We start from the raw sequence: 27,227 nt of genomic DNA, 5'->3' as shown, positions 1-27,227 counted from the left end.
TTTCCCTACTCCTACTGACAAGAAAGCTGTCCAGCATTTTCTAGGTCTGTGTGCTTATTATCGATGGTTTATTTCTGACTTCTCCCTCGCTGCGGAACCATTGACGCGCCTCACGAGAAATGACACCTCCTTTGATTGGACTCAAGAAGAAGAGGCGGCTTTCTCGTTGCTCCGCCAGCGCCTTCAGACTTATCCCGTTCTTGCGCACTTTGACGAACAGGCTGATACTGAGATCCACACCGACGCCATCAACATCGGTCTTGGCGCTGTATTTGTGCAACACCAAGAGGGCATTGAGAGTTATAGCCTATGCTAGCCGCACTCTCTTTCGCATGCGGAACGCAATTACTCGACGACCGAAAAGGAATGCCTTGCTGTTGTGTAGGCCATCATGAAGTTTTGTCCTTACCTCTACGGCCGCCCCTTCAAAGTTGTAACGGATCTTCACTGCCTTTGCTGGCCCGCTAATTTACGAAATCCGTCGGGACGTTTGGCCCGTTCGATCTTGCGAGTCCAGGAATACGACATTACCATCGTGTACAAGTCAGGCCGTCAACACAAGGACGCCGACACGCTGTCGCGCGCACCACTCCACACTACAGGACCAGAACTTGATGACGACAGCGGCTTTTTCAGTACCCTGCACACATTGGACATAGTGGCTCGGCAGCGGACTGACATGAACATCCGACCTCTAATTGACCATTTTGAAGGTCGCGCCACACTTCTACCTCGACGCTTCTCTCGACGTCTTCGCTCTTTTTGTTTGCGCCAGGGTATCGCTTACCCTGGCGCTAAAACAGTGTTCTCTATCCCCACACACACCGCATATAGAACATAGCGGATACGATGCCATGTCCATCTTATGCATCTAGGCAAGAGTACGAGCTGAGCCCGTGCGAATTTGATGGAGCAGAGTGGCCTGATATCTTCTCAGTTCCTTGGTAACACATGGCTTGTGGGGCGCTCTCCACAGGGTGCTAAAATGATTCAGGACAGTTTCTCTGATGTGTCTTTTTTTATCTTAAGGGACTTTTTTTAAGAAGTACCCGACAGTGCTTTGTGGGCGAGATGCTGCCACCTCGTTGCCGTAACACCTATTTGTGAGGGAACCCATTGGAAATGTAAAGCCTCTGCTGGGCAGAGTCTACACCAAGCGTAAATAGCGCATAGACAAGGCATCAGTACGGAACCCACGTTCTAAATTTGAAGGGCAGATTTTGAATCTGTTAGGATGACAACAGGTTGAGCCGGACAAGACCCTAGCTTCCGTAAAGCCCCCTCAATAGCCACACTTTCGGCCGTTGTGGAGGATACGACTTCAGTAAAGCGTGCAGTTAGGTATATTCCATAGGAGGAATGTAAAAAGCCGCTGAGCTAGATTTTCTCATCATCTCTACAGAACCATGAGTGAAAATGGGAACATGGCGTTCATTCTCTCTTTCGAAATGTTCTAAGGCGAGCGAACGCGTTTCCGCTAAAGGAGAACTGCTCATTGCTCTCACATGGGGAATCGTAACCTTAGAGTCGAGGGTCGGAAAATCACCAGGGATGTTTCAACCGTTTCCTTGGCTTCGAACATTAATGCCTAGAGAAGTAAGAGTATTACGTGCAGTGTAGGCTCTCGACTCAGATCACTTGCGGATCCGCTGAATAAGGGATCGCACAGCTACCATCTCTCTGAGGCGGCCAAGTTGCATTAGCAGTCTCTGTGAAGCGAAAAGGCTAAGTGCTTTCGATAGTGACTGATGAAGTACTTCATTGTTCGCTGCCGCCTGAGGAACTTAAATGACTCTTCTTAGGCCCTTTCTATAGAAAACTTCGAGACGTTCGAGCTGTGATACCGAGGGGGAAATTAAAGTTAATTGGTAAATAATGCGACTGATAACCCGCGCCTCATGAGGTTTGACCATTGAAGAAGGATGGTTCCCATAAGACACGGTGCTAATGCTGACAACGCAAGCCGTCTAAGCGGCATCATGGGAAATCTTAGTGCCACGCCGCCTCGTCAGCCAGAACCGCGACCCGTCCTTGAGCACTCGGTGATGAAGTCTTGCTCCCAATGTTTTTGCGCGAGAAGATGCCGTGTAACGACCTCTCTAACCGGCGTTACGACGGTCTGTTCAAAGTAATCCACCACACGGGAAAACAAATGATGCTGGAGATTGGAGGTCGGTGCTAGGTTGTATCTACTGACCACGTAAAGCCGGTCCATAACGACAACTACCCAAGGTCAGCGCGCTACACGCGTATTAAGAGGAGCATCAGTACTTTAGTTAGCGTGGACCGGCTTCTAAACGTCGCACTAAACGTCGGCAACGCATTAAGGAGGGAATGCTGTAGCGACCTACATACGTGAGCGGCGCTCCTGACCGCACCTGAAAAGGCGGCGAAAGCCGGCGGTTTCCCAGTCCCCGTGAGTGGGGTGCGCGCGAAGAGGACGCAGGGTGGACGCGCCTAGCGGCCAAGAGGAAGCAAAAAGGAATAGGATGGCTCACTCGGTCGAGTACCGCGTAATATTCTGTATGTGTAATCTGGCTTTGAAGTTGGCAAGAAAGAAGAAAAAAAAAGCTATAACCTTGTGGTAGAGCATCCGCCTCGCACTAGGGAGGCGCCACGTTCGATCCCCGGTGACGCTGAGTACTCACCGGTTTTCATTCGGTGCAAGTTTTCCTCCGGGCTGGTGCTCGGCACTTATGGGCAGAAACCTGTTTGGGAAGAGAGTCATGGCCCAAATAGTTGCGCCGATGGGACAGTGATCCGTTCCGCCATGGGACAACCATAAGTCCTACTCGCGCGGCAGAAGCCTATTTGGGGCCCTTTTTACATAGGAGTGGGACGGACTTCCATACTTCTAATTTCCCGAGAATGAAATCAATTTTTTTTTTGCGTTTTCAGTGCGAAATCAACAATACGGTAGGACGAAATGCTTTTTCATTCCTGATCTTTATTGTTAAAGATGAGCTCTTCAATGATATACCAGCTCACAGTCGAGAAGATAAACCGAAGAACAGACTCAGGAACAGCACTTTTACATTTATGCATCAAAAAGTTTCAGTCACACAGTACCACGTCAAACCACACTTGAAAGCAGAGGGCATCGTTGGCGACAAACCCGGCCTTTACAACGTTGACCCAAGCAAAATCTTGAGAGAACACGGCGGGGTTTTCTGTTCCGGCTACTGGCTTCGTAAATGCATCTTCTGGCACTGCCCGTTGAGGATGCAACTCTCCTTTCATGTAGCTTGGTTTCCTCTGGGGATGAAGGACTTTGAAAAAAATGGTCTTGCAGAATGGCCAATGACAAACGTTGTCGTACTCTCCCACGCAGAAAGACAGACCAAAAGAGACCATGGTCACACCTAAAAATTTACGAAATCGGTACACCGCGTGGAAGGTGTAGCTGGACAGGACCTCGCACATTTTGCTCTTCATCGTCATTACGGTTTCAGTCTCGAGTGCACTGGTCACCGCCCCGATGCCGGAAAAGGTGAAGATGGCCTTGCGAGCCTCGCGCACTTGAAACCTCACCTCTGGTTCAACCTTCATCCTTGCCTCTCGACTCGCACCAGGGTCTGAAGCCCCGCCACTGTCAACCGCACCGAGACCTTCCTCGCTTGTACGCACAAAAGTCTTCTCTTCTTGGCAGACGTCTCTCGCGTCTTCAGACTGCGTTAAGCTTGTTGTTGCCGAGGTCCTGTCCGTCGCGGATGTCCCGTCCCCGCTGAGCTGAGGAGAACGCGGCGCTGAGGCCGACACTGGCAATGCACCTTCCAGTCGCCCGGGTGTAACGACGTCGCCGCTAGGGTGTGGCGGGCAGTGTGGTTCCTTCGGAGCTGTTTGGTCCATTTCACTTGAGCTTGCAGCAATGATTCTTTCTTCGGGTGCCACTTCAAAGGAACATGGCGACCTGTATATCGCGGCTGCCACGTGATCTCCTTTTTCACTTCTTTCCTTGGCCGAATCTCCTGAAAAGCATGTTGCAACCTTCGGTGTTTCGCATGCCACCCTGTGGTCTTCATAATGCGACCGGGAGGGGTTATTGTTCAGAGTTGCACCGATGGTACTGTGATTTGTTCCGCCATCGTACAATCATAAGCCCACACCCGCGGCAGAAACCCATATGTGGCGTTTTTTTAGAACAATTTTGGTCATGAATTGTGCGGCTACTGGATGCTCGCCTCATCAACTGCTGCGTGTTTAACGTCGAAGCTAAGAAGTCACACTGGTTACCACTGTTAATGCGTGAACTACTCGGGACCAAAATTGTTAACAACCGACCTCAAGCCACTACCTGAAATTGCATCTTGCATTGATCACATTTTTGCACTACAGGTCGAAGCAACCAGCCCGAATGATGTGTCTTACTTCCCTTATACCACATGTCGTTACTCGTGGACAGCACACAGCGCACGTCCGCATATGAGTCAAGAAGGACTTTCACCTTGAAGGTGAAAGTCCACCTGTGCCACCTGTGTTCCTGCCAGCTTGCTGAACATTCAAAATATGAGTGTTAAGCGCCCTCGCAACGTGGCGGTAGCCGTTAAATATTTGAGCGTTTGTACAGATTTTCTAGAATTATGTCTGCTTCCGAACTTGCATTGCACATTTTTTTACCACCATGAATGAGAATATGGAGATATTGGGGCACATCAACTCTCTGTTGCTTCCAAATAATTCATCCCTATCCACAACGAACTCTGTTGTGAACGATCGCTTCAAGCAACTCGGATAGCTTAATCACACAAACATGGCGAACACACGGTGAAGTACTTGGGAGCGCACCCGCCGAACCAGCTTGTTTCATCGCGTCCTCTGCGGAGGAGTTTGTTTGGCGCATTTGTATTTACGCCAAGTGGTTAACCGTTTTATGTTCTTTCGTGATACAAAGGACCCATTTTTACGAACTGTATGTCCAGTTAGGTTGAACAGAGTGCTACCAAATTTTGTTGTAAGTTCGGCGAGCATGCAAGGGAGGATTTTCGGAATCCTTAAAGAAGTGTACATGGCACGTCGGGTATTGCAAGACCGTTTTTCGTTTGAATATTTATCAACTGTGATACGAAAGAAACTTTACAAGGACTTGTGCGATGTCTTTCTCCCGATCCCATTGTACAGATCGTTGTACTGTGCAGGTCCATGGAAGTCTGTCCGTAAACGAGTAAAAAATATGGTTGTACCAGGGGGAACAAAAACTTTCTTTTAAAAGCTCCATATCAATACACTAGAAGTTAAGACTTATTTAAAAATTGAGGCTTTTTTTTTGTACCTTCGGGAAATCACTGTTTCATATGCCGCAAACCGGAAACTATTGAACACGTTTTCTTAGGCTGTTGCGAAGCCTTTTTCTTCTGGGACATTCTACAACGAACAATTAAAAAAGACCTACCCGTGGATGCATTCGGAATTCGATTTTTACCAGTTGACGATGATGATGGGCTACCGCTGGACATTATCACGTTATTGGGCCTGCACAGTATCTGGCGATCCAGAATGGCTTTCAGACATGCAGCCGTTGATGCGAGGAAATTACGGCAGTATTTTCGCGAAGCCATCGTGAGTGTTATCGAAGTTCTCAAGACACAAGACGAAGTGCCTGAGTGGCTTTCGAGAATGGAAGTGCTGCTGCAAATGACTGATTTGCAATGGATCACGCAAACAAAATCGCGTGGTTTTAACCCATGTTGTATTTGCCGCGTAATATTCTGTCTGTGTGTGTGCGTGTGTGTGCGTGCGTGTGTGTGTGTGTGTGTGTGTGTGTGTGTGTGTGTGTGTGTGTGTGTGTGTGTGTGTGTGTGTGTGTGTGTGTGTGTGTGTGTGTGTGTGTGTGTGTGTGTGTGTGTGTGTGTGTGTGTGTGTGTGTGTGTGTGTGTGTGTGTGTGTGTGTGTGTGTGTGTGTGTGTGTGTGTGTGTGTGTGTGTGTGTGTGTGTGTGTGTGTGTGTGTGTGTGTGTGGAGTAATGTTCTTTATGTGTAAAATAGGATGATAAATTATTAGGCAATTGTTATGGGGTTGGCTGTACGCGGCGAGAGCGTTTATTAACTCTTTCCCTTCTCGCTTCTTCGCCCACGCAGACCGGTTCGGCTGCCGTAGAGAAGACGCTCTGGCGGGGACACATGGGAGGGATCGTCACAGCAATCAAAATAGAAAACTCGGATAGCTTAATAAAAACAACGCCCGGATCGCTCAGTCGGTAGAGCGTTAGGGTTTTATCCCGATGGTCCAGGGTTCGAGCACGTGTTCGGGTGGTAAAGTTTTTTTCTTTGCACTATATGAACAGTCAACATAATTCTTTTGCTTCTGTGTGTTTCTCTTGACATGTGGAAGCTGAAAGTATGTATCGAGTTTGCTACTATCTTGCTCAGCATTCATCGCTGATGGAAATTATGCCCCGGCAATATCATACACGGTTGAATAAGAAAAAGCTGTATGTGTTACTCGAATTTAGGTACCAGCTCGGCCACTATGTCCATGAATATTTTACTCACCAAAATGTATGCAATGTGGGCGAGAGTTAAAGGCGCCTGATGATGTTCGGTCAACCAATTAATAATATATAACATAAGGTGAACGGGAACGCGCTAAACTTGCTATAACGGATATCTAAGGCAAAAAGACGACGATAGAAGACAGGTGATCAAAATAGTAGACCAAACCAGCTTTCTGAATTTAGGACATGGGACACATAATCTCTTATTTACGGCAAAAATGTGTCAATGTCAAGCAGGACTGAAATATAAAGAACCCACTGCTGTGGCTTCTAGACTGGTGATTATTGGGATGCACTATTCTGGTGAGGTTGTGGAATTGGGGTGTGGTCTAAATAAACAGTTATTCCCGTCAAGTTGGGAGGAATGTCAGAAGGTCCCTCTTCGGTTGAGGGAGAGCGGATGGCCTGCGCTGTCCAATTGTTTATAAGCAGCTTTTTTCTACGGCACCTGCTGGCAAATGCAGCTATCGGTCCAGATGCTTACAGAAGTGTCGTAGCTATGCTATGCAGCTGCAAACAAGGTAAGAGTTTGCTCATGGTAGTAGCGTTCAGCTTAATCCTATCGCAATTAAAAATGCTGATTAGAACGTGCACTCATGTCCAGTATTCTGGAAAACCATTTAATTGCGAATCACATTTTATGATAATGTTATGCACAAGTAGATACGATTTATCTGTGCTGCCGATATATGAAGAAACACATTATTTTTAATGTTCTTTTTTCAGGTGCTCGCAGATAGCAGTTAAAACCGGCACAGAAAAAATAGGCTGTGTTTTCGAAGATATTTGTGAGGCAACGGTGTAATCAGTGTAAAATCCAAAGACACTTTTTTTGATCAAACCGATATAAAAGTTCTAGGCGTCGCAACGGAATGTTACTTCTCAAGTTTCTCCAAAGCTTACAGCGATTAATTTAGACCCTCCGTAGAAAACCAATGCTACGCAATTTCAAGCAATGGTGAAGCAAGTGTAGAAAATTAAAAAATAGTTTTAGAGCGAACTGTTATAATTTGAACATATTGCTAAAGCGCATCAAAATTTTGTTTCTGAACGTCCAGCGCTCACAAAAGAAAAATCATATTGCCATTGAAAACGCACAGGGCGCGTTCATGAAAATAAATATTCAAGAACTAAACACCTACTGATAGAATATCTGTGAAAATATTTGCGAGCTTTGCAGCAGATTCGGTTCGGGCAATAGGGTAATTGCGAAGCGACAATGCGCACGCACGGAATGCTGAAAGGAATTGGCGAGGGGTGTGTTAGTCACTCAGAGCATGGGTACTCGCACCACATTATTACCCTAGTCTCTTAACCGATCTGGTCTCTTTATTCTAAAATTTGCTGTTGGTTGTTACATGATGATAAACAATGTGTAAAAAAATGAGGTTCATTACTTTATTCCACAGAATGAACAAAATTTTGGGCAGTGTGTTAAACAAGCGCCCAAACGTGCACGTGTGGAGAATTGTGTCGCCCGGATAGCTCAGTCGGTAGAGCGTTAGGCTTTTAACCTAACGGTCCAGGGTTCGAGCCCCTGTTCGGGCGTGCGTTTTTTTTTTTTTACGTTATCTCGCTTGTCATGGTGGTTAGTGTCGCGTGGTTGTTAAGCATAATAATAAATGAGTTTCCGTCCACAAACTCGAAAAAGGGTGAAATGCCAGGGGCGAAAATTCGTGCGCAATTGTTCCCAAAGAGTATCGGCGAAACCATGACTTGCAGTGTTTTGGGAAACGAATGGGTGCACACTACTCACAGGTCGGCCGTCATCCGAAGCCATATGCAAGGACTGGGTCATCCTGAAGAAAAGGCCCGGGGAGTGGTATGGAAAAGACTCTGCTTCGAGAGCATGGCTTCATAGGTGTCGGAAACGAAGAATTTCACAGAAAGGGTGAAGTAGGAGAAAGCTATTCTCAGACAATTGAACAGAAAGCGACGTGCAGTGATCCAGCGGATTGGGGCAAAAGGGTTGACTTCGACACAAAAATTTTGCCGGAGATTGAGCCAAACATGCGCAGGAAGACAGAAGGCTCCTCTCTGGCTCTTGAAACATTTTGCGAAAGCGAGAAAATGTTAATTTTTATTTATTTACTGTTTACTGAGCATTGTTCTCTCTTCTTACCCCCGGCGGCTTAAAATTTTAGCAATGCGACATTCGACAACAGGGGGCGCCGCGTGCTGCAGTCACACCTTGAAATGGAAGTTGCAATGAGGGTACACTTTCTCCCTTTCGAAGGGAAAAGCTTCTCTACGCGGGTCAGAGCCGAGCTTCATGTGAGGCGAACTGGGGAGCTATGTGCATGCGCGAAACCGAGTAACGTAACGCACCGCGCAGGTGGTCGCTCCTCGTTCTCACTACAACTAAAACTGTATGTAGGGTATGCTGCTGGGCTAGTTGGTGGTGGTTGTCAAGCATTATGGTGTCGCAGCGCTGGCAGACAAGGACAAAAGGACTAGGGACACATACAACAGCGCAGTTGTGTGTGTCTTCTAGCGAAAAGTTTCACTACGCGTGTCAGAGCCGAGCTTCGTGTGAGCCGGACTGGTGAGCTATGTGCATGTGCGAAACCGAGTGATGTCACGCATCGCGCAGGTGGTCGCTCCTCGCCGCTGCCGCCTTCTCCTTTGCCTGACTTTTCGGCGCAGCCGCGCGCCACTGCGCATGCGCGTCACCTCCTCGCTGTCACTCAACTGCGCGCTTCGCCTTCTCGACCACCGTTTGACCTTTCGGTGCAGCCGCGTGTTTACCTAGCAATCAGGCTATATATATATATATATATATATATATATATATATATATATATATATATATATATATATATATATATATTGTGAGCCTTTTGTGGATGTTCTTTAATTTGTACATGCCATGATCTTCCTCTTTCATTTGTACATACCATCATGATCGTCCCGCGGCGCCGGCTCCGGCACGCGCCTGGGTTTTGTCACCGGATTAAAACGCTGGACTAGGCATCGCTGGCCTTGCCGTCACGACCTTGCCGTCTCAACCTAGCCTTCTTTCACAAGTGGTGGAGGTCGAATTCGATCCCCTTGCTGCCTCTCGCTGGAGCTACGTTCCGGTCGCCGTTTGGCAACTACCACCATAATCACGCCCACCGAGAGCAATCCCGACCCGGCCGGACCCTCTACCTCAGCTGCACCGATGCCTCCGACTCTGCCCACACGTCAACGCGACCCACCGCTGTTCGCTGGTCGTCGTGACGAAGACGTGGATGACTGGCTTGACACATATGAACGCTGCAGTGCCTATAACCGGTGGGACGATGCTTTAAAATTCCTCAACGTTTCGTTCTATCTAATTGAGGTCGCCAGAAACTGGTTCATTAATCGCGAACCCCACACTACTAACTGGATCACTTTCAAACAGCAATTCCGACAATACTTCGCCGACCCGGCAGTTCGGACTGAGATCGCGAGAAACAAGCTCGCTTCCCGCCTTCAAGGTCCCGATGAATCATATGCGTCTTACATAGAGGCTGTTCTTGCACTTTGTCGACGCATTAGTCACACCATGACGGAACTCGAACGTGTGCACCACGTCTTAAAAGGGATCAATGCTATGTCATATCGCACCTTAGTTGCCCAGAATCCTTCAAGTGTTGATTCAATTATTACGACCTGTCAACGCCTCGACCAGCTGCAGTCCTCTCGATTACAGCCCGGTTTCGCAACTGGTCCGACCTCTGCTGACCTTGATCTGCGGGCAATGATTCGAGCAATCATCCGCGAGGAGCTTCAAGCCCTCAATCCTTTCTGTCGACATGGGTGCGATCATTCTTCCGCACCTCCTAATGACGCCGTTCTCCGTAACATGATTAACGAAGAGTTAGCTACTATCAGCCGCCCTATGACATCCGAACCTTCTGCAATCCGCCCAGCGCCGACCTACGCGCACGTCGCTGGATGGATGGATCCCCCCCTTCTTTGGTTCCCCCGCCCCAACCAGCACCAACATACAATCACGTCAATGCAATGGCGACGGCTCAACCTACACAACCCAATTACGCACCTTGGCGTCCCCCCCGACCAGTCTGCTATTACTGTGGTATTAGAGGACATATATCCCGCTTCTGTCGTCGCCGCCTTCAGAACGAGCGCCGTGGTTACGACACCTTCGAATGCGACATGCCTTCAACCTCATATTATCAACGCCGGTCTGTTCCAAGCCCGCCTCGACGATCCTCCCCACCTCCAGTATCTTCCTCTGAGCCTCGTGCGAACCATGTATCCCGACGCCGGTCCATATCCCCATACCGCCGCTCAGTTTCCCCTCTTCGCCCCGCAACCGCTCTCCCAGTCCGCCATCCGGAAAACTAAGTGTTGCAGTTTCCGGAGGTCAAACTGCACTCTGCAAACTTACTAGAAGTCCTCCTGATCGCCCGTATAACGTGATTGCTGTTATCGCTGAAGGTTTACTGGTTGAAGCTTTGATTGATACAGGGGCGGCAATTTCTGTCATTCACGCTGATTTGTGCTACTGTTTGCGAAAAGTGACAACCCCATATGATGGGCCTGAACTCCGTGGAGCCAATGACGTCCCTTTGCGCCCTTCAGCGAAGTGCACCGTACGAGTTGTTATCGACGGCATCCGCCATCATGTGCAGTTTGCTGTGCTCTCACCTTGTGCGCATCTCATGATTTTCGGATGGGATTTTTTGTCAACCGCTTCAGCGTTAATTTCTTGTGGTGACCGTGTTATCCATATGACAGACAGTGATTTTTCATCTGACTTTTCTGAACGATATCATCCCCTCGTTGCCACCGCTAATACTGTTTTGCCTCCTCAGTGCGAAAAACTGCTTACTGTTGTTTCTGACCACATCACTGACGGGGACGTACTCATAGCACCATCATATAGTCATCTTCCACGCGGCATCGCCTTCCCGTCAAGTCTTGTCCGGTTCCACAACGGCTCAGCGACAGTAGTGGCCACTAACACTTCACGTGAATCCCTCGTGCTCCCAAAAGGAACTTCTCTGAATTGTATGGTGGATGTTCAACCTTTTTCCCTGATGGTGCTCACCGCCCCTCCGCCTCAGCAACGTGTTTCGTCAGACGTCTCTTTTTCTGTTCTCGCAAAGACTATTAATCCTAAACTCCCGCCGAACCAACGCCAAGAACTGCTCACATTGCTTCGACACCAACAAGCCATTTTTGATGCCACTTCCACACTCTGGGACGGACTAGTGTTTCGCACCATCGCATCATTACTGAAGGTAACTCTATCATTCGCCGACAGCCTTATCGGGTTTCCCTCTCTGAACGAAAAGTAATTGAAGAAAATGTAAATGACATGCTCCATCGCAATATAATTCGTCCTTCAACAAGCCCATGGTCCTCCCCAGTAGTGCTAGTTAAAAAAAAGGACGGCTCGGTACGCTTTTGCGTTGATTACCGCGCACTCAACAAAATTACCCGCAAAGATGTATATCCGATGCCGCGAATTGATGACGCCCTTGACTCCCTCCAAGGCTCCGAATATTTCTCGACCTTGGACCTTCGCTCAGGTTATTGGCAAATACCTATGCACGAGGACGACAAAGAAAAAACCGCTTTCGCAACACCCGATGGCCTTTACGAATTTAATGTTATGCCTTTCGGACTTTGTAACGCACCAGCGACATTTGAAAGAATGATCGACACTGTACTTCGTGGCTTAAAATGGAGAGCCTGTTTGTGTTACTTGGACGACATTGTTATCTTTTCGGCAACCTTTAATGACCATCTCACGCGCCTGAATGAAGTCCTCACCTGTCTTGCTTCGGCAGGCCTTCAGCTCAACACCAAGAAGTGCCACTTTGCACAGAAGGAAATTAGAATATTGGGACATCTGGTCAGCCATGACGGCATTCGTCCCGATCCTGAAAAAATAATCGCGGTCTTGAACTTTGCTCGTCCACAACGGACTACAGATTTGCGCAGTTTCCTCGGCCTCGCGTCCTATTTCCGGCGTTTTATAAGGCATTTTGCAACTATTGCTGCACCACTTCATGAGCTACTAAAAGCACGCAGCCCTTTCGTGTGGACTGAGCAGTGCGAAACTGCTTTTAATGACCTCAAGCACGCCCTCACATCAGATCCTGTTCTTGGCCACTTCAGTGACAGCGCTCCAACTATCCTGCACACCGATGCCAGTGGTCACGGTCTTGGCGCTGTACTTCTGCAGCGTGATGCAACATCGCGTGAGAAAGTGATTGCCTTTGCCAGTCGGACTCTCACTCCAGCTGAGAAAAACTACACCATTACCTAGCAGGAGTGTCTTGCTGTCGTCTGGGCTGTCCAAAAACTTCGCCCTTACCTATACGGTCGGCACTTCACAGTTGTGACCGACCACCATGCTCTTTGCTGGTTGTCTTCACTCAAAAATTTGACAGGCCGACTTGGACGCCGGATTCTACGCCTGCAAGAATATCATTTCGACGTCACTTATAAATCTGGTCGCCAACACCAAGACGCCGACGCTCTCTCTCGCTGTACCCTTTCGAAATCCACTTGCTGCTTTTCTTCCCAATTCATTTCCACCTCTGACCAGAGCCGACCATCTCTTTGCCCGGCTTATATCACAACCGTTTGTTTTGACGACTCTGAGAACAAGCACGCTCTCCGCTCACAGCAATTAGCCGATGCCTACTGCCGTCCTATCATCGACCGCCTTATCGGCGCTTCGGACCCTCCCAATGCTAGGCTTCGCCGACAGCTTCGCAATTTCAAGCTCGAAGATGGCATCTTACTCCGCTGCGTGTATTGCCCTGATGGAACTCGCTGGATCCCAGTCGCGCCGCGTGTGCTTCGCCCACGTATACTGGCGGCTTTCCACGATGACGCTACTGCAGGTCACCTTGGTTTTGACAAAACCTGCGACCGCGTGAGAAAACGATTCTTTTGGCCTGGCTTATCTTCCACCGTTGCCAAATACGTCTCATCCTGCCCTCTGTGCCAACGTCGCAAACGGCTGACTTATTCGCCCGCTGGCCTTCTACAACCTCTTCCTTGTCCCACCACGCCATTCGACGTAGTCGGCATCGACTTATATGGTCCCCTACCTCTCTCCTATGGGGGTAACCATTGGATTATAACAGCTGTCGACCACCTCACACGCTACGCTGAGACAGCACCTGTACCGACTGGTTCCGCTGAAGAAGTAGCAAATGTCTTTTTGCAATCAATTGTACTGCGTCATGGCGCTCCTCGGGTGCTCCTAAGTGACCGCGGTACAGCCTTCTTATCGAAAGTCGTTGCCGAAGTTCTTCACGCCTCATCCACCCTTCATAAGACAACCTCAAGCTACCATCCCCAGACTAACGGTCTGACTGAGCGATTTCATCGCACCTTGTCGGACATGATACCAATGTACATCACACCAGATCATCGAAATTGGGACACTATTCTACCATTCGTCACATTCGCCTATAATAGAGCAGTACAGCGAACTACCGGTTACTCTCCCTTTTTCCTTGTTTACGGCAGTCCTCCCACTACAATTCTCGACGCTTCCTTCTTCTCTACGCCCGACAACTCCACATCAGTACCTACCCATTTTTTATCTCGTGTGGCCAGATGCCGTCATCTTGCCCGCCTCAACACGGCAGCGTGCCAGGAAGTCCGCAAGACTCGCTATGATTCTCCACATCGAGTGGTCTCTTTTCGTCCTGGTGACGAAGTACTGATTTACACACCATTGCGCACCCCTGGCCTTAGTGACAAATTCCACCACCGCTACGTACGTCCCTATGAGGTCATAAGCCAAACTTCTCTAGTGAACTACAAAGTGACGCCTGTTGATCCCCCAGCTGATCGACGCCACCGTGGAACTGAAATTGTTCATGTGTCTCGCCTGAAACCGTTTGTGCGCCGCGATGCATCGGTTAGTTAGGAGCGGCCAGGCTGGCCGCTTCCGACCCCCCGGGCAGATTGTGTGAGCCTTCCGTGGATGTTCTTTAATTTGTACATGCCATGATCTTCCTCTTTCATTTGTACATACCATCAGCATCGTCCCGCGGCGCCGGCTCCGGCACGCGCCTGGGTTTTGTCACCGGATTAAAACGCTAGACAAGGCATCGCTGGCCTTGCCGTCACGACCTTGCCGTCTCAACCTAGCCTTCTTTCACAATATATATACATACATACATACATACATACATACATACATACATACATACATACATACATACATACATACATACATACATACATACATACATACATACATACATACATACATACATACATACATACATACATACATACATACATACATACATACATACATACATACATACATACATACATACATACATACATACATACATACATACATACATACATACATACATACATACATACATACATACATACATACATACATACATACATACATACATACATACATACATACATACATATAGGCCCACAATTTTGGTGAGGTTGTGGAATTACGGCAGAATACTAAATCGCTTTTGTTAATCAACTTTTTTTTTCTTCCTGAACTTCAAACAGAGCACTGTTTTGCTGTTGTGACTGCTAAAGGGGTCATCACACCAAATTTGGAATATAAACTCTTAATTGCATCGTATTCATAACGTACCCTGCACCTAGATCAAATTTTCAGCTCCATCGGAGCTGCCGATATTTTTAAAACTGGTATTTGCGTTTCTTCGTGAACAGCTTGCTGATCTGGCAATCGGCGCAGCCGGTGACGACATAAACCGACGCGCGTCGTCTGCTGCATGTCCCGGGCACGAGCAGCGTCAACCGTGGTTACGCGAAGCCGCGGTAAGCCGACGTGGCGGATCCAACAGCAGTCTTACCGCTAACCGCGGTTACCGCCAAATCAGCTTTTAGATGTCTGGTAGTGCTTGTAACCTATAAAAAATCGCGGCGTCTGCGGGCAGGATTCAGGTACATGTCGGAGCCCGTGTACGAAAGGAACACGAGCTGGTCCGGTAGAATGGCGTACACATGGTACACTTAAACACGTTTCAAAAGCAGCACAGAAAATGCAGAGCGTATTCGCCGCGAGATCGACCTAGAGGTGGCGCCACTGTCGCTCCGATAGCGGGGATCAGCAGGCGGAGGCGCTCGCAGAAACGCACGCGGCGTAGGTCTGCTTCCGAGTTTACGGCGGGTTTGTTGGCGATGAAAACGTGCCTCATGCAATTCATTAGCGATTTATTGTTTAGGGTGTTCCAATATTGCAGAAAAAAATCCGTGGATTTCTTCAATGCAGCAAAAAAAATAATAATAATGCGCGAAATTTCGGAAAGCAAGGCACGCAACTACCTGTCTTTATAGATTTACTGGAATCGCTTTTCAATTCAATTCAATTTTATTATATCTGCGTTGTGTACATTCCAGCATATACATACAGGAGGAGGTTCCAGAGTCAGCGACTGTATCGGGACTTCGTATGAATGACAGATAAAGAATAATATACAAAACAGCAATAATTCACAGTAAGCTAAATTGAACGTAGGCTATAAATAAGTTGATAATAAAAGTAACATTATTTTGCAACTTAAATCGAGCTGAGCAAGTAAGTTAAGCATCAAATCAAACAGTAATAAAAGAAAGGCATAAAAAGGCATAACAGTACAGTCTTTGCACATGCGAAACCAAATAAAAATGCATACTACGCAGAGCTTATAACATAGTCATTGTCCAGAATCAGCTATTTTGTAGGATTTTTGCGCTCTACGGCACTCATAGGCCTGATAGTTGGGCCTGAACATGACATATCGCCTTTTCAACAGCGTGCGCATGTCTTATACGAGTGAGACAGGTTAATTTATTGTCAAGCCCATTGAGATACAATGGTCGCGCTCTGATCTGCAGTACTTTAGAATGAATTGAGGAAGCCTAGTTCAGTATATCGTACTTGACTCGACAATTACGCAGGTTAAATGTAGCACTGACAGCGTACTGCCCAGCGCGTTGCCGTAGACTGAGTGGACATCAACTCTGGCTAGACAATCAAGCACAAGTATTCCCCAAAAATGAGATTACGCCGATACTGTGCAGGAAACCTCGCCGCAGAGGAAAGGTATGAAGCACGTATGAAGCTATTTTACTCCCCTAATCAGAAGCGTCCAGTTTCCTCGAAAGGCACAGACGAAAAAGGATCCTAATGATTCTAATGGGCTACCAGTGTACGTTGATCTACGTGTATTATGAAATATTTGGTGTAACAGGTGCTGCGAAGATTTGTTTCTCAAACGTTCCAACATTTCTCTAAAGCGAAACGTGCTCATTACCACAGTTACGGATGAGCAGAATCCTAAAAAAGAAAAAAAAAAGAAATGAAATGCATATATGGGTTTAAGGCGCCATGCAACATTGGCTATATGACGGATGATGTAGGGGCGGGCCTCGGTGTCCTTGACCACGTGGGGTTGTTTAACGTGCAGTCAAATCCCACAGCCGAGGAGCACCTTTCGAAACGATCAGGACCGAACCCCCGTTCTCGAAATCAGTAGTCGAGCGCCCTACCACTGAGGCACACGACAAAGGTTGAACAGCAAAAAAAAAAAAAAAAAAAAGGAAAAGAAAAAAGGCACTCGGACAACTCTATCGTGGGTACAGACTGCACAGAGTGGCTTGTTCAAACTGGATTTTTCTATGCAGCAGTCTGCTGTCGCATGTTTCAGTAGTTATGATACTCCAAACAGAAACAGGAATATACGATTTTAAAGCGCTTGCATGAAGTTGTATTGACGGCAGCAACCTGTTTAGCTTTGACACGGCGCCTAACGACAGCAGCGCTTCGTTTGAGACACCGCATGACAAAGAATCTCAATAGCGCAACTGATGATGTCCTTTCCAGCGTGACATACTCGTATGGACAAGTATATAATAGCCTGTTCACATTTATTTTGTGATTGGCAAATAAGTCAGCAAAAGCGCACAGGAACTGTGCAACAAACAAAAATCACTCTTGCACACGCCGTACGCGCCCACGTACGGAAATCACTGCGGGCCTGCACGCAACGCGAACACCCATCCACACTGGATAGGGTTCGCCACTATGACGCTAGGTGGAGACTCTGCTCGATCTCGAGGCCAATAGAGTGCCTTCCGCTGGCACTTTTGTGCAATCTTCCAGTACCACCCGACAGCACTGCAGCTACATCAAGGCACTCAATACTCGTCCCGTCTTAGGCTTACGTTGCTCGTTGTGAGGCCCAAGTCTGGCACCAGCCGCATTATGAAAATAGACGATAATTGAATGTGCGTGAGCAGCCGAGCATGCCAATGAATATGTCTTTAGCGCCACCATCTGGACTGACGACTCAGCGTGGTGCTCAGAAGCTTCCTTCAAAAGACAGTGCACCGGAATCATCTTCCGCAAACGACAGTTCACAAGGCAAGCGTTCCTGCACAACGACTGTTCACCCGGTATATTCGACACCCGGATCAGCATTCTATAAGTGACCATTAAAGCTCTGACAACCAAGTGCCTTACTGAGATACCGAATAGAGTTATTCAGGCGAACTAGGATGCATGTCTTGGAGCCAAGGATTTCCGTGGTGTCACAGCCAGAAAGAAGTCGAATGCCATTACTGTGTGACCTCCGAGTTTGTCTGCTGTTGAGTGTCTGCAGATACTTAAGTGTATTTCAGTAAGGTTGACGACTGAACACGTTGGTAAGGGTTCATACTGAACCAGCTAAAGGACGGGACAGAGGAAAGAAGAGGACAGGACAAGGCTGGTTCCTTGTCCTTGTCCTGTCCTCTTCTTTCCTATGTCCCGTCCTTTGTCTGGTTCATAATTTCAGTAACCAGCGAAGTCTCGGTTCCGGTCCAGGTTTATCTTGTTGACGGTTCCGACCTCCAATGCTGTATTGTCTACAACGTAGGCGTTGACGAGGACCAGGCTTCCCTTCAGCGTGAGATCTACTGCCCTATCCATCGTGTGGTCTAAGCTCGTCGCATGGGAAAGGGGCGCTCTTGCATCGACACTTTGCAAGGCCCTCTGACTCCCGCAACTCGCCTATTCTACGCCCTCGAACATATAAACCAAGTGTTGTGTACTCTTATAGCTGCTTCCGACCTGGCCATATGCATAGGGCCTGCGCTTTTACCCCACCAGATGAAGCTACGCGAGGAGAAAATATCTTACCGGTGCGGACTTTGCAAGGCTAATAATCGTAAGATCACCTTTCCAACTTGCCCAACAAAACAGAAAGCAACTCAAAAGTTCCGTCGTGGGATACAGAGGCAATAGTCTCAACATGTCAGTTCACTACCGCTACCTGAGACCGAGCCACCGGCTACCTCTACGCCACGTGCTTACAGCGCTAAAGTGAGCACACAATGTTGTCACAAACAGGGTACAAACGTGAAGAACATGAAGGAACCTCTGCATGATGATGTGACTGCAGCTGACAATCAAATTGAACGGCTTTTAGCGGAGGTCTATAAGCTCTGCAAACATCGTGAACTTCTTGCTCGTCGTAGGAGAGCAACGGAATCCCAGACCGCCAATATAAAGTCTGCCTCGCCAACGATTATGTCCCACACTCCTGTGTCATTCATTGATTCCCATAAGTCTTCTGCTGCCTGCCTGAAGGCTCTTCGACATCATTAACGAGGTTTATGGTAACTCAGTTATCTAACCTGACATCGGTGCTTTTGAGACACCTGGACTCATAATCAAGATGGCGACTACAAGTTATCGCAGTGTGTTTCAGTGGAACTGTGGAGGGCTCTCCACAAAGGTCGGAGAGCTCAAATCGCGTCTCCGCATGAACAAGCTTCATGTGTGGGCCCTGTTACTGCAGAAGATCAATGCGTTGTCAGCCATTCCTGGTTTCAGCGGATACGTGTCTCCTTCCATGAGCGAATGACATGTGCACACGGATACCCCTCCATGAAAGGTGGCTGTGTATGTTGACACACGCTTTCCTCTGCCTTGCTCTGGAAAACTGGTGTATGATATGGAAAACCACTTCCATATCAGGAAGTGGTTGCAGTGGCAGTCAAATTTAGTACGGCAACTGTTGTAGCTGTGTGAGTCCATGTCAGACCTGGCGGTGGCTCTCCCTCCCGCATAAACATGAGATGGTTACTGAATGTTAGACAACAATACCCGGAATATCCAGTTTTAATTGGTGATGACTTTAATGCACCTCACCCGGAGGGGGTACTCCACTTTAAGTCCTCGCAGCAGGTGAGTGCGGGACGCCTTCACGGATGCGTTGTTTATTCTCCTGAACCATCCCCATACACCGACGAGGGCTGCGTTTCATACTCTAACTGGAACATACGCTCCAGATCTTACGCGGTGGTCAGGACCCGGGACTCCCTCATGGCACTTGGAGCCAGACTCCTGGGGAAGTGGCTATCATCTTATCGTCATCGGCCTCTATCCATCACAGGCCCGATGATTACGCTGCAAGTGTTCAGTTGTCTACTGGGACAATTTTCACGCCATTCTTCAAAATTACTCTGGGGAGTCGACACCATCCCATCTAAACCGCGTAAAAAGAGCGCTAAATAAGGCTACAATTAACCATTACCTGGGTGGAGGTTGGTCGAACAAAACCGGATGTGCCTCTACTCAACTTGTGTGCTGCTCGTCGATAAACGGAATTGACTGCCACTAGAAACCCAATTTTTGCGCAAGCACGCACAAGACTGAATTATATTGCTGCTAAGGCTCGAAGGTATGAGCGTGACCTCTCCCGAAGGCAATGACAATGTCATCTGTGGTGCGAGCAGTTCTCCACACATTCATCGCCATGGCGAACTTTCTATGCCATGGAGCATGGTTGTCGTCGCCCTGATGAAGCGGCTACACCATGCTTTGCAGCAAACTTGTCTCCGGATGATTTCGCAAGACAAGCAGCGCGCAAGGTTTTCCCAAGTACAACGTGTTGCCTGCACCAGTTACAAGAACTTATTTGTGGGGCATGCCAGCCCATTTCGATAAGCTGCCATCTGCTGCCAATGCCTCGAGAATCGCGAGCCCATTCTCAACGCCCAAATTGATTACAGCTATAGATGAAGAAAACCGAAAGACAGAGCCCGATACGAACTCCATTACGTACGAGGCTTACAAGAACCTCAGTGGAGATGCACTTCCTCAACTCCTTGACACCATAAACAAGGTACGGATAGACGGCGATGTACCAGAGAGCTCGGAATCGGCTATTGTGAGCCCTATTCCAAAGCCGGGGAAAACGCCAATAGACCTTAGCAACTTTCGACCTATATGCTTAACGCCAACAATTTGCAAGCTTGCTGAGAAAATGTTGGCCACCCGAATCTCGTGTTGGCTTGAGCATCACGGAGCATCAACTTAGCGATACCCACATTCCTGCAAATGAGGCATGTGACCGTTCTTTATCACCATGCATCCACACGGCTTTCAAGCGCCTTCGTATTAAAAAACAACAACAAAAAACGTCAATTTAGAATAGCCAAACTCACTAATAGCGCATTCACTTTTTCGCTATATTTCTCTTTTGAAAAATGTTTGAATCACTGTCAGCGAAACCCAAACGTGTATTCTACTCATCCACTTTACCTACAATGCTACGTTGTAATCCACAAAAAATTATCTCATTTTAATAATCCGAAATATTCAAAAGCTTTATCCTTGGTCGACGCACAAGCTTTCCAGTTCTTATTGATAAAGATCCGGAATGGTTGAATCGCACTTTCCTTGTAAGGTTTACTACCGCATGGCGACGCACTTGAGGCACGTATCTCGAGGACCCGACCAGACCTCAGTGATATTAAGTTCAAGCACCATGGCACTATGAAGCGGTTCAAATCACTCAAGTGACGTATCACAGGTATTTATATAATTATATTCCAAATGCGAACAAGCACTAAAAATAAATTGAGCTTCATTTTGTCTAGAATATTTCAGCCTCCTCTTTCATCTGGAGTGTAACGGACGATTGTGAAGTGGTTATAAGATCACTGCGGTTCCTAAAGAGGTCAATATTCTTTTCTGTCCCGCTCATCAACATTGCCTCCAAGCTAATAGAACATCTATTCTACACTAGCACATTTTGATTCTTAATACTGATTGATTTTTCCATCCTAGTCAGTATGGTTTTTGAAAGGGGCAGTCCAGCGAAACCCAACTAAGAATATCTGTTAATGGCATAAGTTCCTCCATCGACATCAACACACTCGTAGGCGCAGCGTTTATTTATTTCAAAAAACATTTGATAAGATTCATCGAAGGTATCTCTTCTCAAAGCTTTGGAGTTTAAATATGGACATGTACCGCGGAACATGTTCATTTTTAATTTTAATTTATTTGCAAGCAGCATGCATTAGTTCTCACTTGGATTCATTCTTGCCTGACTTACCATGAGCAATTCCTGTATATACACTCTAACACGTGCTCATCAGAAATGTCCCCTGTCGACATCGGGGTGCTTTAGGGTACTGTTCTCGGCACGCTATTCTTCCCGTCTACATTGATGAGTTGTCAAATAGCCCATCATCTGACACTAGCTCGTTCACAAGTTATTCCGTAATCTATCGCTGCCTCCATACCGCTTCCGACATAACCGCTTACACAATGATCGGAATCCATTCAATCCTGTTGTAATTAGAGCTTAGTGACTATCGAAACCTTGGCAAGCACTCCCAGATTATGCCTAGTACCTTAGCGGTATCACTCAAGAGGAAATATATAACATTTTAATCTTACCTGTACTCACCTATAAGGCTTAAACGTGGAGGCTAACAAAAATGATTCTACTTATGTTGAGGACAACGCAGAGGGCTATGAAGCGAAAAATTTTAGGTGTTACGTTAAGCGATAGGAAGCGCACAGAGTGGGTCCGAGAAATAACTCGAGTTGCTGACATTCTAGTGAAAATCAAGAAGAATAAATAGACATGGGCAGGGCATCTGTTGCGAAGAGGTTAACCGATGATCGCTTAGGGTAACAAACTGGATTCCAAGGGAAGGAAAGCGTAGCAGGGGGAGGCAGAAAGTTAGGTAGGCGGATCAGGTTAAGAAGTTCGCAGGGGCAAAGTGTATACAGTTAACACAGGACCGGGTTAATTGGAGGAATATGGGAGTGGCCTTTGCCCTGCAGTTGGTATAGTCAGACTGATGATGATGATGCATCTTAATACTATGAAAACATCCCTTATATTGTGACATATATGCCCTGCCTGCTTCTCTGGAAGTTGAAGATGATAACGATCAGCAACAGTGACACAAAAGAAGACAAAGTGGTAGCAACGATTGATGCTAGAATAAGGTTGACGCTGCTGTGTTTCTGTGTTTTGTGTGCTGTGCCAGCCTGGACTAACCTTCGTGGACTAACCTTGCCACGTATCAATATCTTTCCATTGAAAACTTTCCTACTCATCACCTCATTGCGTCTTTGGTTTAGTAATTTTCTGCGTTCACTCGTGCAAATACATAGAAATTACATAATCCAGGACCTTTCCTGGGCTGAATGTATATCAGCAGTCATAAACAATGAAAACCGATGCGTTGACTTTCTTCGCCGTCATTTAGAAGTTGCCCTCCCCCCCTCCCCCAGTGCAAAACTTATAGCCTACTCTAAAACTTGTTCGACCGAAATTAGAGTGCGCATGCGATATTTGAGGACCGCTTCAATTACTCCTCGCTAACACTCTCGAGTTAGCACAATATCAAGCTGCCCAGTTTGTTTACCATAACTAACTTCACTAGAGTGTCTAATCTCGTCTCAAGCTAACATGAAAGTTCTCGTTCATCATTATAGAATTTCTCGGCTTTGTCCCTTCCATCCATTTATTCATTCACAGAAATCCAACTTTGTCGTCCTGCTCTCACATTGGGCATCGCAACGTATCACAGATTTTCTCATTTCTCATCCAGATTACAGTAGGCTGGAATGCCGTGCTTCGCCCCATACCGCAAAATTAAAAAAAAAAATCACCAAGACAAGAATACGCAAACTTTGGCTAAAATTCTAATGTCACGCGAAAGCGCTTTTGCACAAGTTTTGCTCTTTTGCCGCGCAGCTTATAGTGCAGTCGGCTGATGTTTGTCACCTTTTATTGATTGGCTGCACGACTGCAATGTTATGGTTCGGGGCACGGTGTTGATGCTATAGCATCGGAACCAATTTTACTCTGTCAAGGTCAACGGTTAAGGACAAAGGGCATAGTTCAGTTAAAGATCAAGTCATGACTGTCCCCTGTAGGTCGTAGCTATCATGTCTAGGCGCAGTCTCATGACTACGCCTGCCAAACTTCATATCGCTGCCATGCAGATGTTGCTATGAGCGTGCATGACTACAGCATGGGCGTGGCTCCTCGAGCAAAACGAGATTTTGCTTGGGGGTTCTGCCTCCCCATTTTTTCCTTCGCGCCACTTTCTTGCTAAAGTTTTTTTTTCTTTCACGTAATACCGCTAGCCTTTATGTAATTCCCCGACCCCAACCTGGGGCCTTTTAGGTGATTCCGAAAGAGGAATAATAAAAAGTACCTTTGGAGCTGGGTCTTAGGTGACCCCAAATGCTTTGCGAAGATTGTTGCAGATTTAAGGCCAACAGTACATTGCGGTTGCCAGGGAAGCTCTGAAATCCAGCTGTGCAGTTATTACCATATTTCTTCAACAAATAATGTTAGCTATGACTTGAAAACTGCGCAAAAAGTTGAAACGGTAACGAAGGTTTCACGCGTTGCGGTATTATCGGCGACTGATGTCTTATCTTGGGTCAGTCTGAGCAACTGCTCTGCAGACTACAGGATCTTGACGACCCATTTCTGCCCTAGTAGGCGCCTGGAATTGGGCTTTTGTTCAACTTTGAACGAAAAAAAGTGACTTCGGGGTATGTGTCGAATGATACCTCAAAGGCTTCTCCCTTTTAATGAGAGAAGGCATGACAGGAGTCGACCTCACTGTCTTCTGTCGTCGATACGGGCTCTGTTGACGCGTAGCTCCTATTGCAAGGAGTGTTGCTGACTTCGCCGGCGTCCCCTAGAAAGTAGTCCTCTCATTAATAAGTGTTTCCTTCCCTAAAAATTGCTCTTTTTTTTCTTCGTGAAGATGAATGACTGCACCTAAAACTGACCTTTTCTTGTAGATTAGTTGCATTCTACGCTTTTTCCATCTTCCTCCGAAGCAGTCGGATAACAACGAAAATCCGGATATTTGAAAAGCACAGGAGGCTCCCCTCTTCCCTGAAAATACATTGCGTACAAGGATCGAAAGACACCCGGAGACATTTGCGCAGCGGAAAAGTTAGCCCCCTTGATCTGGCCATCAGTAATCGATACACTGCGTTTTCGCCTTACCACTTTTTCCCGACGAGCCCCCCGGTTTCTAATCCAATTCTGGGTGCCACTAGAGAAACAGGAAGGACACAGGCAGTCGCAGCCCCACCGGAGTTTCAGTTAGAATTGAAGGAGACTTGCTGTTACTGAACCGCTTAGTGCGCTAGCACTCGTACTTTTGTTGTCTTGACAACAAGACATAAAATACATCTTTGCCGTCAAAAAGAAATTATTATTTGAAAAGATGAACTTAAACATTTGTGGAGCATGAAGCTGACTCCCTGCTAACTCTTCTAATGCGTTGCAAACCCAGAATATCCTATTTATTGCAACAACGCTACCTGATATATCGAACAGCTGCTCTGAAAACCTGAAATTTTCTACTCCGTCAACACTTCCACGGCAGAAGCTGGACCCAAAGCCCCTTAGTGTTCTAAATGTAGCGCCAGCTCCTCCCTCCTCCTCTCGCGTTTCGACCGTATCGAGTCCGAGGAACCGCCCTTCGAGCTAAGCGCTAGAGCTAAGGTTCATTCTATTTTCATGTTTATTATGACTGGCAGCTGAAACATCGGGATAGAATGTCGAAAGGGCGCTGGGCTTGAATGGTTCTGTTGTTAGCTGTCGAACACTGTGCCCCGCGACGTCCGACATCAGAGTAGGTAAATCCTAATCCCTTCGCCTCCGTGCGTTAGTCACTCATCAGCTGCCGACCAAAGAGCGGAACGGGAATTCCATTTCGCGATTAGGCTGCGAAAGCCTATAACTTGTTAGCAATGTGTATCGCTATCATAACTGCCAATGATTTGTGAGTGACCCATAAAGCTTCGTTAGCGGCCAATCGGTGCAGACGACAACAATGAAGTGCTCCACTATGCAGGCTCCAATCCAATCACCTGCGCATGTCATAGCACCTCACGCAAGGCGAATCCTTTTTTTTTTTTTCTGTGTGTGTGTGTGTCAGAGAGAGAGAGATCTTGAAAAGCGCGTCAGCGCTTGTCTGCCACCCGTGAGATACACACCCGTGTTACACGGGCAGTTTCAACTGCCGTTCAGTTAAATGACAGTTCAATTTTTCAACTGACGTTTAACTGAACGGCAGTCGACTTAAGTTACACAGAACATATCGCGAGCCTCAGTTGTCCCTCGGAATCACGTGATCCCGCCACATGAAGCAATTCTTGCTAAAAAAAAAAGTGCTTTATTTTCATTATAAAATACTTTTGCAACATTTGCACGATTTATATTATTCAATTATAGATTTTGCGCATGTTTGCTTGTTTGCTCTTTTGAGTACGCGACAACTGAACTCGACACAGAGCCAAGTCAATCCATTTCAGAGACATCTGGCTTCACCGCTTAATCTCCATTTTTTTTTTTTTTTTTGGTGTCGCTTTGTGTGCTTATGTTTTGACACTCATTTGAGTAGTTAAAGTTGCAGACCATGACTTGCGCTAGTAAGGGCAACAACCTTCCGTGTGATTTTAGAACACACTGCGGTTGGAAATGCCGCCGACTCGGCCGATGCGGCGCGTCCGCTGACAGCCATCTAGTCAGTTGACTGGCTCAACTGCGACCGCCGACCTCAGTTCAACAAAATTGCAGTTAAGATTTCAACTGCAGTTGGTGCTGCCGTGTAACATCGCTAACTTCCGTTCAGTTCAATTGACCTCCAACTGAACTGCCGTTGAAAACGCCCGTGCAACAAGGGTGTGTTGCGTGCGGAAGCCAAAACTATAGCACGCTCGGTAAGCGATAGTTAGCAAAACAAAAACGGAGCAGAAGTTACGAGTACACTGCTTGCTTCCACTGACAGGGCCGTTAAGGGATTAAGTTAGCCAACAATCACGGCCCTCGCAATGGGATAGTGGTGATATAGTGGCTAGTTACAACCGGTCTTCGTTTTGAAATACTGGATAACTGAAAGAATTCACGCGCAACACACAATGCGTCCCGTGTTTTTTAACATTAATATATTGTGCTAAGTGGCAAGCCGTCGATTTGAGCATTCGCCTCGCTGCAGTGGCAAAGTGCTTTGAGGCACTCTGCTACTGAGCCGGGTAACCCGGGTCCGATCCCGTTCACCGCGTTTCGATGCGAGCGAATTGCAAGGCACCCCATTCTCATGCTTGGCAGGCGGTTTCCTCGCCTTCATGTGCTTCCGAATAACGAAAACGGAGGTAACAGTCTCAATTTATGAATGCCACAACGTTGAAGAGTGAGCTGCTCAAACTGGTCGTCTTTGAACTGATCATGCTGAAAGGCAAAATTTGAAGAAAATTCGAATGGCGAATACAATGCTCCGTAAAGCGAAATTCGAGCTCCGCTATTATAGCATATTTGTTATGTGTTTAGGCACAGATTTTTCAGCGATGTTTGTATGCATGTATGTGCAGTTGCGAAACACTCTTTATTGTCTTCACGAGCCAAAGATAATTTCCCAAAAGAAGAAGAGCCACAAGATTTGTGCCGCTTAC

The 27,227-nt window shown here is 47.1% G+C and overlaps 1 protein-coding gene and 1 non-coding gene across 2 annotated transcripts in view; one reads left to right on the top strand and one right to left on the bottom strand.

Annotated features, from left to right (window-relative positions):
- LOC146183783 (Golgi-associated plant pathogenesis-related protein 1-like) overlaps positions 1 to 27,227 on the bottom strand; it is a 315,211-nt gene that overhangs the window by 179,689 nt on the left and 108,295 nt on the right. The window lies entirely within an intron of this gene.
- TRNAK-UUU (transfer RNA lysine (anticodon UUU)) lies at positions 7,966 to 8,038 on the top strand. The gene has a single exon. It is a non-coding gene; the product is annotated as a tRNA-Lys (tRNA).

The sequence above is a fragment of the Amblyomma maculatum genome, chromosome 7 (genome assembly GCF_055883805.1).
Source record: "Amblyomma maculatum isolate TAMU_Amacu chromosome 7, ASM5588380v1, whole genome shotgun sequence".
Taxonomy (NCBI): Eukaryota; Metazoa; Arthropoda; class Arachnida; order Ixodida; family Ixodidae; genus Amblyomma; species Amblyomma maculatum.
The sequence above is the reverse complement of the archived record's forward strand: the minus strand, read 5'-3'. Positions and strand labels throughout refer to the sequence as shown.